At 41.4% G+C, this 13973-nt stretch overlaps 1 protein-coding gene across 3 annotated transcripts in view; it reads right to left on the reverse strand.

The window, feature by feature from the left end:
- LOC139659291 (triadin-like) overlaps positions 1-2001 on the reverse strand; it is a 13001-nt gene extending 11000 nt beyond the window's left edge. For all 3 annotated transcript variants that reach the window (XM_071537513.1, XM_071537512.1, XM_071537511.1), the window contains exon 1: positions 1643-2001. The gene's annotated coding sequence lies outside the window, so the exon portion shown is untranslated. The remainder of the gene's footprint in view (positions 1-1642) is intronic.
- Between the last annotated feature and the right edge of the window lie 11972 nt (positions 2002-13973).

A 13973-nucleotide genomic window follows, 5' to 3' on the forward strand; every position in this document is an offset into this window, starting at 1 on the left:
TATAAAAAGCTGACCATTGATCCAGTGAAGCCCTGACAACAGCTGGTCAGGCCAACACATTGATCCACAGCAGGTAAAACGGTCACAGTGTTACAATGACAGAAGGTTGGAACAGAGTGTAAATGCTCTACAGCCGTTACAACAGAAAAAAAAGCAGTGACTGCCAGCTTGGCTAAGCAGGAAAAACAACAGGATACACAGTTGCCCTCCACTCCAGTATTCCCATCCAAACCATGTAATTTTAGTTCTCATATATAGCCCATGTCTTATCGCTTCTGTCACAGTGTGAATCACAACCTCTGCCTGAAGCCATTTTTCCTTTATATGTGCGTGTCTGTCCTACATTCAAAAACAGATGACCTAGCCCACCTGTTGTCACCATCAAGCGCTATGGGTGCCGACACAAGGACACCAACTGCTGCCGCTGCTTCCTCCACAGGAGCACACAGAATTAGAATGATGTGGGTGCAGACTACTAATAGTCATTTGAGGGGGAATGGAAGAGGACAGTGACTCTCTTGAGAACATTAAACGCATCCCCCTTGTCAGGGGTACACCAACTTTCTGCCAAATATGCATGCTAATGCTTAAGCATACTGTTGTATATTTGATGGATGGTATGAGATCAGGTGGCATCAATTTAAAAGCACACAGGGGTGAAAATATTACTTTTCCTGTATGCTGTTAACTATTAGGTGTATATATAAATGGGGAAAACAATGATTTACCTGCCAATCATTTCCCCTGGTTAGATTTGAACAAATTACCTGACGGCATTTTAACTTAAGAGCATAAAAAAATGTTTTAAAAATGACAAAGTTTAAGACCTGTTTAAATTGTATGCTCCTGTGTCCAGTTCAAGGCTGTAAAAGATAAATCAAGTGCATCCTAGATATTTGTGATCATAATGAAATGTTTTGCCTGTATAATATTGTATTTTTTATGTATTTATTTGTTTAATTGGCAGGGAAGTTTAGTCAAATCCTCCCACATGCACAAAAATACAGATGCTTCAGTCTAGCCACCTTTCTCAAAACGAGTTTTGTAACTGTGGCCAAGATTCATGTGTCCTACATAGATTTACAACTGCTGCACAGCCAGCATCTGTGAGTGGGCGTGTCTACAACGCGACCAATTAACCAGCCAAAACATGGATGTCATCTATAAACAAAAGGTTCATGTAAAGGCTAATCCAAGTTTTATAACACAGTAATTATGCGCTTTAGGTTTGACTTACACATCATCAGAAGCCAAGAGGGGAAATAATGGAATTTTATCAGGAGCTCATAGCTCATATAGGAGCTCACATGTACTATAGATTATAATGCTCATTATCATAGTTAATAATAAAAATCCACCACCACTTAACCACCACAGTTGTCCCAGCCAAAGTTTTAAGATCACTGTATTAATTTGTGACACAAACAACCTATAACATACTGTAAGACTTTCTTTTCCACACCTTATAAATTTGTGTTGTGTATCGTTATTTGCAGCTCAGTCTTACTAAATATCTTAGTTAAATGACAATAATGAAATAGTAGGTGTATAGAACACAGCAGTCAGGAACATTCAGAAACATTTAATTGTCACCATATCAGATCAATAAAGTTCTATAGAGTGAAATGGATTTTTACAGTACCTTGGACTCTGAGTTTGCTGGATTTTCAATTATAACCTTTAGTCCCTCAAAGGCTCGGGAAATGCAATGTTACCATAGAAACAAGCATGTAACTCCCGTGTTAAATCCCTTTTGGCCCTGGCTGATTGGGAGAAAACACGATGGAGGCAATACTCAAATCCAGCAGCCAAAAGCACACGTCAGTTGTGTTAAGCTGGATCACACCGGGTCTAAAAATAAAATGAAACCTTTCCCCACAGAAGAAAATGAAAAGAACTCCAATGAACAATTCTGTGGTTTCTATTCTTCTTGTAGATTTTGAAGTTCTTCTTTTAAGTTTCAGTTTGTTTCCAAGAAAAACTTCCAGTCAAAGTTTCAGAGGCTTCATAGGTCCCAGGAAGTTGAATGCTGGAGAGAGAGAGAGAGAGAGAGAGAGAGAGAGAGAGAGAGAGAGAGAGAGAGAGAGAGAGAGAGAGGGAGACAACCCATTCAGAGTCACCCTGCCCCCTCTGGGCGTCCAAAATAGAGAGGAAAAGAGAGGAAGGGAGAGGGAGGGACATTAGAGGAGGAGGGAGGGGATGAAGAAGGAGTGGAGAGGGGGGAGAAAGAATGAGGGATGGAGAGAACACGGAAGTAAAGGTGTAAAACTCTCTCTCCCTCTATGTCGGGCAGCGCAGACCTTAAACTAACAGAACTTGTCCGGCGTTAAAGTTATCAATCATGCTATAATGATGGAGACAGCCAGTACATCAGCACTTCCCCTTTGCTGATAAGCCTGCCGCTCCATCTGTGGCCTCGCCTACGCTGTCCTGTTGGAACCGTCCTGAAATTGGTTTTTAGAGACGTGAATTATTATGAATTTTCAAGAGGAAATTACCCTTTTTGTTGAAATCGTGGCCAACAGTTTCAGAGCCTTGTTGAGGAGAGTCAGGCGGTTCACGCTGCCACTTTTGCTGCTAAAATAGGTTGATAATAGAAATTGTTCAGCAGTTATAGCGGAGAAGGTGGGGAAAATTCCTAATTTTTAAGAAAATTCCTTGAAAAATTCTTCATATATTGAAGTTGTACCCAGCAATCCCACCTTGTCTCTGTTTTGTTGAGCAGCCTTTATACATAAAATTATCTTAAACTAAGGGTTGAGGCCAGTATGTTTTAACAGGACTTGCTCAAAAGATGAGAGGCAGACTTTATTCAGTTTGTATCCTAGACTGAAACAAATTGACAAAAAAACCCCAAAAAAACAGTAAACATCATCTATATCTGCCAGCCATTCTTTCAGTGGAAAAGTATTTCTTCTTCCTGCCTTGCCAAACAGAGGTCAAAGTAAACAGTAAATAAGTTATAAGTTCTAAGACCCGATGTGACTTTTAAATCCCTGTCAGAGCCTGTTTTTGAGGCCCAGTTTAAACGGGGCGTGTATCTATGCGAGTGAGCTGTGGGACGGAGTAACCTGACCCCCAGCTTTGCCCTGGGAGCCTGCGCAGCAGAGGCTATAATTAGCGATACAGACAGCAGCTGGTGTGTTAGTGCTGGGCTGGACTGCTTTATATGTAGGGCGCACAGAGCGGGGGGTGAGGGGTGGGGGACACAACACACGCACACATGCACACACACGTGCACACACATACACACACGCACACACTATATGTATATGTGCCTTTACAAACAAAAGGGTACTCACAAGCATGCACACATAGTACACACACACACACACACACACACACAAACTTGGAAGCACATAAACATACTGAAAAACACACACACACTCGCAAACAGACACATGGACACACACACACACACACACACACACACAGTTCCTATCTTCTGTGAGGCCATGTGCACAAGAAACAGTAATCATCCCAGCTCTCTGTCTATATATCCCATGATGCAAAGAAAGCATTAAAACTACACTGCTATCATGAATCTGCTCCCTGATAAACACCACAAGGCACTGAGCTGCTATTTGGATGTTAGTATTTAAATTAGACACTGCTGAAAACCAGTATCGCCCCTTTAGATGGACAGGCATGCAGAGAGAGACAAACTAACAGACAAAGATGGATAGACAGGCAGATTGCTTGACTCACTGACAGGTTGTCTAACAGTCTGACTTGCTGAATAACTTGCCGGCCGACAGACTGACTGACTGTTTGATAGACTGTTTGAAAATGAAAAAAAACGCCTCTTGTGTTAATCAATCAAACAACGGTTTTAGTTGACGCTATTTTTTATTTATTTATCCGTCCTTTCATTTTGATTTTTCAGATAGTGGTTACATATAAAACACACACACACAGACACTTGCACACACACAACACACACGCACATGCGCAAGGGAGAGGTTCTGATGAAACCGACCAACCAAAGTAGTTCTGATGAAACTAACAGCAATCAGCAGGAACAACCCCTTGTGCCTGCACTACAGTGTGTGTGTGTGTGTGTGTGTGTGTGTGTGAGAGTGTGTGTGTGTGTGTTTGACAGAAATATACATGGATAGATCCTGAATAATTCCTCCTCCCATCTGTAACTCAAAATATTGAAGAGATCAGAGGCAGAAACATCCATTATTATTATTCTAAGTTTTATAAGACTTGACCGTGCTGAGCAATACACAGTATTACACACTATATTACACAATACTACACTAAAATATACAGTCAGAAGTGCAGGAATTGGGACAATGTACTAAAGCCAGTGTTTTTGTTTTACTCATCTACATTGTAATATGGATTTTACATTGAAAAATGATTGTGAGGGAGAAGAACAGACCTTTTGATTATTTGTCTTCATTGCCTCCACAAGTGTGTATCTTAACTGAAAGTACACTACCAGTCAAAAGTTTGGACACATGCATTTGTCTTTATTTTTACTATTTTCCACATTTTAGAATAATAGTAAAGACATCAAAACTATGAAATAACACAAATGGAATTATACAGTGGCCAAAAAAAGTGTTAAAAAAATCAAAAATATCTTATACTTTAAGCCTTTAGATCAAAATGGCTTTAAGATAATGAAAAACATAGTACATTCAATCAGGTGTGTCAAACTTTTGACTAGTGTAGTTTCAGAGAGAACAATTTTTGCTCTTTTTTACTCAGAATCATGCAAGGTTAGACAAAAAGCTTATATTTAGTCTTCCTGTGTGCCGACAGGGACGAAGCCGCCAGGACGCAGGACCCGCTCCGCTCCACAGGCAGCTGCAGAGGTTCAGCACCCCGGACAGCGACAGCAGCCACACACGGCTCCCCAGGAAAACAGGGCAGGGCCTTACAATTGCACACACCTGTGGGCCCGGGGACACAGCTGCAGCTCGTCAGCAATCACCCAGGTGGCCTACAAAAGGAACGGGGAAGGCAGTCCAAGGTGAGCTGCTGCACAGCCAGTACCGCTTTATATCGCCTGCTTGTTCTGTCTTCCCACATTATGATGCCCAAGACCGCCAGGATGACTGTGCCGCCTTACCTGTCGTCTTTCATGCACCTTCACTGTGGTTTGGCCGCCTTACCTGCTCCCACTCACTGGACCCCCTGGCTTCCTACTCACTCCCCCACGCTCAGCCAGCCTGATTAAGCTCTTCTGTGTTCCTTATTCACCAATAAAGCACCTCTGCGAGGGTTTTTGTGTTCACCTCCTTGTGTCCTTGTGTGGGTTTTACCCCGCCGGCACTTAAACGTAAAATCTTAAAATCAGCTATATTTTGGTGTTCTACTGCAGTGTTTCTTAACCCAGACCTCAAGTACCCACCTGTACCTGCTGGGGATCTACACATGTCCGGATTATTGTGAATTATCATTGTGTGTCTACTGAAGATAGCTGAGGAAATATGCAGTGATTTGGGTTGTAGCTATCCAGTTGAGGCTAGCAGCCACAGTGCAGGGGATTCATAGCAACAACAGCAATGGTGGAAAGCAGTAAAAAAAGAAAGTACAGCAAAACTAAACATGCTGCAGACGAGGCCTGTTAAAAAACACGGATGAACATCAGCGTTGCTTTTCCATGCTGTCAGCATGTGAAGGAGACGAAAAGAAGTGACGCAGCACTGACTGCTAGACAGGTATGTTAACCGGTTTGCTTTCTACATAGCAAGCTAGCGGTGCCAGACTGTCCCACAGAGTTTGTCAGACCGCTCATCAAGATGAGTGACAAGCGTTTGGGGCGTGAACTTTCCCAACTGAGGCGGACGAGGTCAGGACTTTCAATACACTTGGCTGCCTCAAGGCAAAAAGTTCCCTGTAGCAGCTTTCAATTACAAATTCATTTTGGGCCCTTGGGGGTCAGGGGCCACGGGGCCCGTGGGCCGCATGTCCTGTTAGTAATCCTGCCATGCGGCTGCAGCCTCCTCCTGGAGTGCTGATGACTGTAGGCCTTTTACCAGCAGAGGACAGTGAGGACAGAGGGTCTGTGATTAAAACAGAACTGAAGAACACAACACTCGTCTCTCTCTTCCCTAGCACTCTGTGTTTCTCTCTCAGTCTCTCTCTATCTCTCTCTCTCTCTCTCTCTCTATATATATATATATATATATATATATATATATATATCTCACACCAACACACTCTCTCTTTTCCTTGTCCTCTCTCTCTTTCTCTATCTTTCTCTCTTCTGCACTCCTCCCTGTCTCCCTCTTCTCTGAACCCCTCTATCTCATCCTTACTTTCTCTCTCTATCTCATCTGTTTCTCTCCCTCTCTCTCCTTCCCACCCTCGCCGCTCCTCCCTTTCTCTTGTCTTGTCTCTCCCCCTCCTTCTCCTCCTTTGTCTCCCATTTTTTCTTCCCTTTCCTCTCTCTCACCCATTCTTGTTCCACTACTTGCCTCCCCTCACTCCCCCTCCCTCTCTTTCTCTCTCTCCACCTCCTGTCTCCATGTATCTCTCAATCCCCCTCTGTCAATCTTCATCTCTCTTGTTGCCCCCCCTCTTTTCTTCCCTTTCTAGCTTCTCTCGATCTCTCTCTCCCTCGCCGTCTTCATTTACCTCCCTCCCCAAACACACACACACACACACACACACACACACACACACAAACACACACACATACACACATACACACAAACTCTTCTTATTAAATTAGTAATAATGTCACCATGCTCCCTCCCAGGCCAGTGTTATTGACTTAATTATGCAAATGTAAACCAGCCCACAGCTATACTACTGATGGGATAACACACACAGACACACACACACACACACACACACACACACACACACACACGCACACACACACAAACAGAAGCATCCATGCAGAAGCATTCAGATACACACACACACACACACACACACATGCACATACATACACCAAGCATGCTGGCCAGGAAAAATGACTTGCTGTTTCATATAATTATGTCAGCCACTTCCAGTGGAGCTGATGTGTGTATTAGCATGGAATCCACTAAAGCCAATGAACCTATTGCTTGTCTTGAAGTGATAATTAGTCAGAATAGAATAGAATAGAATAGAATATGAATATGAATGTCAAGAGACTATTAAAAATAATTATACTGTTTCACAGTAAAAACAACACTCCATTCTTTGCCATGTTCTCCCCCACTGTGCTGTAAAATTTGATGACTATATCTGTGTCTGTCACATGCTTCAATAAACATCTGAAGTGATTTTTAAAAAGCAGAGATGAAAAATGATCATTGATTTTTTTTTAGATGAAGCAGACAGTAAACTCTGTATAGAGACAGGAAAGGTGAGAAAGAGAGGGGAGGGTGACATGCATACATAGACCCAGCTGTGAAAAACAAGGGTACACACTCATTGTCCTGGATACTGCAGATAACATATATAATTGTATATAAGATATACAAAAACGTTGTTAGCTCTACAATGTGAAAGTTCATGGAATACAACAACCACACTCATAGATTCCCATCCAAGAAACATATTTTCCGGTTGTCAGTTACCCAGATCTAAACGTCTACTTTAAATTTGTGTTGGCCTTTCATGATGTTATCCACATCGGCTTTTACAGACACATTTGGCTGAGTAAGAATCAACAACAGGCTTAAAAAGAGACGATAGGAGTGCTGGCCAGTTCAGGTGTACCTGACAAGTACCTGGATGGCCCGCATGTGTCTGGAGTAATTTCTGACTTTGTGGCTCGGCCAGGAAGTGAAAAGCCTCTCATCTTGACTCTAATCTACCATGTGTGTGGTTCTTTCTGTCATACTGGCACTCTATCAGAATAGCCAAACCACCCTGCATGTTGATACAAGCTCACAGACCTGGAAACCTGATGGTAATTATACAGGACACACACACACACACACTCACACACACACACTCATACAAACCCAGTATTGGCAGAGGCAGGCCAGACAGATGGAGGCGAGGCAGAGAGGAGGGAGGTAGTGAAAATTAAAGTCACACCGTCAGGAATAACAATTAGAGCTCAGGGAGTAACACTTAGACAGTTACATAGACTGACTGACTGAATATTAACCAGGGGAAATAACTGCAACATCGACTGTGAAACCAGCTTGAGTTATCCTTGAAATTATATATCTGTCACGTTTTGCTGAATTCAGTTTTTCTATTCTATTCTATTCTATTCTATTCTATTCTATTCTATTCTATTCTATTCTATTCTATTCTATTCTATTCTAGGCTAGTCTAGTCTAATAATAATGATAACTTTATTTATATAGCACTTTTCAAAACAGAGTTCGAAAGTGCTTTACAGAGACAAGGAAGTAAAACAGAGGTAATAAAATCAGGCAAGAGCACAGGAAAGAGAAATAAAAAAAGACAGAAAAACAATTCGACCAAAGCCGATAAATGTCAGTAAAAATCAAAACAATAGAGCAATGCTGAATGAAAGCAGAGCCAAAATAAGAGCAATAAAAACCACAACAGGACACTGAAGTAAAACAATTGTAAAAAAGGTTTTTCTATAAAAGAAGGTTTAGGTCTATTCTATTCTATTCTAGGTTAGTCTATTCTATTCTATTCTATTCTATTCTATTCTATTCTATTCTAAACTGACTGACTGACTGACTGACTGACAGATTGACTGACTGGTTGACTGACTGACTGACTGACTGAATAAATGACTGACTGACTGACTGAATAAATGACTGACTGACTGACTGAATAAAGGACTGACTGACTGACTGACTGACTGACTGACTGAATAAATGACTGACTGACTGAATAAAGGACTGACTGACTGACTGAATAAATGAGTGACTGACTGACTGACTGACTGACTGACTGACTAACTGACTGAATAAATGAGTGACTGACTGACTGACTGACTGACTGACTGACTAACTGACTGAATAAATGACTGACTGACTGACTAACTGACCGAATAAATGACTGACTGACTGAATAAAGGACTGACTGATTGACTGACTGACTGACTAACTGACTGAATAAATGACTGACTGACTGACTAACTGACAGAATAAATGACTGACTGACTGAATAAAGGACTGACTGACTGACTGACTGACTGACTGACTGACTAAATGACTGACTAACTGACTGAATAAATGACTGACTGACTGAATAAAGGACTGACTGACTGACTGACTGACTGACTGACTGACTAAATGACTGACTGACTGACTGAATAAATGACTGACTGACTGACTGACTGACTGATAGATTAACTGACTTATTTACTGACTGAGTTACTGACTGCCTCAGTACAGTAAATGATGTAAAAGCAGCCAGACAGACTGAGGGTGTTTCTGGTTAAGACTGTCTGGTCAGACGGCATTAGAAATGTGGAGCTGTGCACCAGACACTCATGCATTTTTAACCAATCAATGTCCTTCTCTTTTCATCTCTTCTCTCCTTCTCTATCTGCTCATCTCTCTCTCTGCCTTTCATTCTGTTTGCTCTATGCTCTTGGTCACCCTGTTCTACTGTTCCTCCCTCTATTTATCTCTGCTTCCTCTCTATCTCTGTCCCTTTTCCCTCTTGCGCTGCTGCCCACTTTATTCATTCTTCTTCTTTCTCTCATCTCGCTCTATCTGTTCTTTTCCCTCAGTCCAATCTCTCCCCACTCTATCTTTCTCATCTCATTCTGTAGTCCACTCTCTCTCTGTTCTGCTCTCTTTCTGTATCTCTCTCTTCCTTGCTCCAATCACTTCTCTCCCTTACTCTCTGTCGCCTTTTCTCTCTGTGTGTCTCTCTCTTCACACTCCCTGTTTGATCTCCTTCATTACATCATTAAAGGCTGGGGTTGTAAATGCTCTGTCCCATTTGACTAAGTTTGGAAATGCTCTGTCCCAGTTTACTCCGTCTTAATTAGAATAAGCACATAGCCCGTCTGAGCCTTGCAGCACTTTGCAGCACAGACCCCAGAGTTGGCACACACACACACACACACAAGTATGTCTAGTTCCATGATGACACATCCACTATTTAAAAAAAAGTGAAACCTGCTCTTACAACATACAAAATTAAAACACATGCACGTACGCTTGTATACAGCACATACACAAGTGTGCATGTACAAGCAAAAACACACTTGTGTATGCAGATATAAGGCAGGACAAAGACACAAGTGCACACACACATGCACTAGTACACACACATACGCATGTGAGCGCAAACACACACTGGACTCTAATAAAGGATAAATTAGCCTGTGATTCATGGAATTAAATAGTAAATCCATTTTGGGGTGGTTTAGTAGTTACATAGCAGTTACACAAGCACTCACAGGTGAAGGTTTCTTTATTTCAAAAGATTTTCTTGTGTTATTTCTGCCTTGTGGAGATAGACAGCAGTCATGAAAGGGTTAGAGTGAAAAGGCCATCCTATACCCAACCTATTAAGATATTATTAAGAATGCATGTTTCATCATTAGAATAATACATTTTTGTTGCTGCAGAACTGACTGACAGACCCAAGGCCTGGATTCAATACTAGGACTTAAGGCTTATTGTGATATACATTATACATTTAGACTAGGCTCTGTATAGAGAGGCAAAAGTATTAATCTTTATAAAGCATTGAATTGTATTGAGCTCCTGTGAGCTCCTGTTGGTTGCAATATCCAGAGCTAATAGCACTCATAGTTCTGCCTCCAGGCAGACACACATGAATCCATGCATGCACTCTCATACACACACACACACACACACACACACACACACACACACACACACACACACACACACACGCACACACACACACACACACACACACACACATAGATTCATAACTGCAGAAGAACACACACTCAAGTGAATACACACGCAAGTTTGCACGCACACACACAGTACACACTTGAGGCCAGCCTATTAAGAAGGAGAAATGCTTCCTCAGACAGGGAGCACAAATAAAACCCAAATTAGTGTGTGATTCATGGCACAAATGTCTATTTCCACACAGCGGAGATGGAGATAAAAAATGTAAAAACCCTCCCAGGCTGTCTTTGTGTTCTACATGGTAGCCCACTAGAAGCATGTATCCATGCTTTATCGAATACTTGCTCTGGACCCAAATTTTGGTGAAGAGAGGAGAAGATTAAAATGGGTCCATAAAGGACACTTCTAATTTTATTTGATGCTGCTGGCTGTGTTGTCTTGCAATGGTACTTTCATGTCCTTGCAGTGCAAGGTAAACTGAATAAAATGCTGAAGGGTACTGTAGTAGGTTAGTGCACTAAATTCTGTTAATCTGCTTTTTACAAAATCAAAAAAAAATCGAAAAGAAAACATGGATTCCTGGAAAAATGGAACGTTACTGTTAGCCAGTCACTGTTAGGTAGGCTAGTGCAGTGTTTCTCAACCTTTTACCCTAATTTAGTTCACGTTAGAACCACAGACCCCTAATCGATGAGATTTTTTCTCTCGCACCCAAATCTGAGAACATTTATATTGTTCAATATGATTTTGTCCAGAATTCCATGACTATCTGTATTGTAGGTAGAGAGATAACAGTGAAACTATGATCAAAATAATCCTTCTTCTACATTCTCTAATTGTGTTAACTTCATGTAAATGAACTAATGGGGAAGTTTAACAATTCATCAATTTGCTGGGGACCCCCTAGAACCTCCTCAAGGACTCCTGGTGGTCCTCGGACCCCACACTGAGAACCACTGGTCTAGTGTAACCAGGGTTGGTTACACTAGACCGATACACTAGACAGATAACATAGTGGGATTACAGTAATGTGGTTACAATTGAACAGTTGTAACAATTATAGGGGATAAAAGTTACATTATAGATACTTTGAAAAAAAGGGTGACTGTTGTATTCCGGAAAGCAAATTTTACTGTGAGATTAATGTCATTTTACATTAAACAGGTTAGCTATGGTGGTTGATTAAAAATGATGTACAAATAACAGTCTTTAAATTGGCAGCTAATCAGATTACAATGTTAAAATGGAGTAATTCAATAGATTCTGACTGATTACAGTTTTAAGCATGGGAATGTATGATGAGCCACATTTTGGTGTTTTTTTTCCAGCCTGAATACATACAAGTGTGCTTTTCTCATGGGTTATTTGTATTTAAAGCGATTTACGATAACAGTGAATTACTGTCGTGAAATCCTGTAAGAAATTATCCTGCTCCTAACTAGAGTATATTACCAATCAGTCTGGCAGGCTGTTCTGTTGTAAATGGCTGCTTAGAGTCAGGAATGAGTCAGGAATTATGCTTTTCTGATTGGAACGCCCACTTGTTGAATCGACCAATCACAGGGATCGATCAACTGTGTCACTACAATCAGTTGTTCTCAAATTATTTAACTACCAATTAGTCATAAAGGCCAGGTTTTGAGCAGGATAATATTGGGTGAAGCGATAGCGCAGATCCATCCCTGCTGGTGTACACTATCTGTTGGGAGACTGTATTTTCTGTGCTGCACACAAAAGGAGTATTCAGTCCTTTAGATATTGTAGCGATCAGAACTACATGTTCCCAAGAATACAATAGTCTATTTCAAACAGGACATTCATTATGTTGTCACCCTTACTGTTTTCCCTGCTGTTGTTTGAAAACCTTGTAACTCGAGTGAATGTGGATGTCATGTTTTGTCCTTCAATTGAAGGCTGACCTTTACGGGTTAAGCATGTTTCACACACTAGAGCCAATGTTTAAAGTCCCATTGTGGAATTTAAAAAATGCATGGGTGTCATACTGAAAAACAAGAATGTTCGCCTGACAAGTTTTGTTTTTGATGTTACAAGGGTTTCATCTGGCCTTCGGGCTGTAAAACTGTTCCATGAACGACACTGAAAAGGCCTTTGTGAAATAGACATCTCACTTAGTGTGAATAGCTCTGAATAGAAAAAGTGAATAGAATCTTTAGGCAGCACAGTATCGTATTCAACCCGAAATGGTGCATAAGGGCGAAGAATAACTGCTTGTGGTTAAGTGTATTCTTACGTGGTGAGTTGTGTTGAATGTGGAATCTATTTCACATCTCCACTGATTCCGATTGCACTTCAATATTAGCCATAACACCACTTACTGAGCGGAATTATATTTCTTGTCTGACAACATTTGGCTTTTGGACATTCTGTTGGGAAGCATGAGGAACACCAAGGGGCTTGCTGCTTTCAATGACACAACTCTTTTAGATAGAGGGCTCTGGTAGCTGTCACACATTACTGTAACAGTTTGATGTTATTTGGGATACTTGTGCAAACTCCATTTCTGTCTACAATTACGTGGGAGTCTAGATGAATGAGTTTTTTTTTTTGTTTTTTTTTTACCAGTTTATTAAACCTGCCTGCAACCCCCACCTTGACATTGCCTCCCCAGCAAAGAACGGTACGCTGGCCACAACCGATTCGTAAAAGATGCAGAGTAATCAGTTGCACACATTGAGTGACTTGAGCTGCCCCAAGAAGAGCAATCTATTCTGTCCTTTCTGTGTGTGTGTGTGTGTGTGTGTGAGAGAGAGAGTGTGTCTTGTAGAGTCAGACCAGTCCAATTTATTGTTAATATGAATCCCCCCAAAACTTGTGAGACTGTAGCATGTCCTCCTCCTCACCCCGCATGGTGACAGGTGTCTGTGTCTTCATGATCTGTCAGAAATCCATTCCCAGCTCCTTCATCTTCCTGACTCTGAGCTGCAAATGGTCCTCACACAATGCAGCTCTCCACCAGGCTCCTGTACGGTGCCTCCTGGCCCTCACGGATGCATCCTACAATTGAAGAGCCATCAGACTACTAAGGAGGAAATGTGAGAGCTGCTGCAACAGGTGGCCACAAACAGAATAGCGTCTATTATCCACTGCTGTAGCTTGTATTATGTAACTGCTTATTGATGTGTCAGCACCAATTAACCCGGGTAAATTCCTTGTGCAGCCATTGCACGTTGTGAAATAAAGCAATTCTGATTATGAATCTGAATTACTTGGATAAGC

This window comes from Centroberyx affinis, unplaced genomic scaffold, assembly GCF_046629955.1.
Source record: "Centroberyx affinis isolate AG114_WGS23_722 - 3 ecotype Tasmania unplaced genomic scaffold, CSIRO-AGI_Caff_v1 ptg003059l_1, whole genome shotgun sequence".
Taxonomy (NCBI): domain Eukaryota; kingdom Metazoa; phylum Chordata; class Actinopteri; order Beryciformes; family Berycidae; genus Centroberyx; species Centroberyx affinis.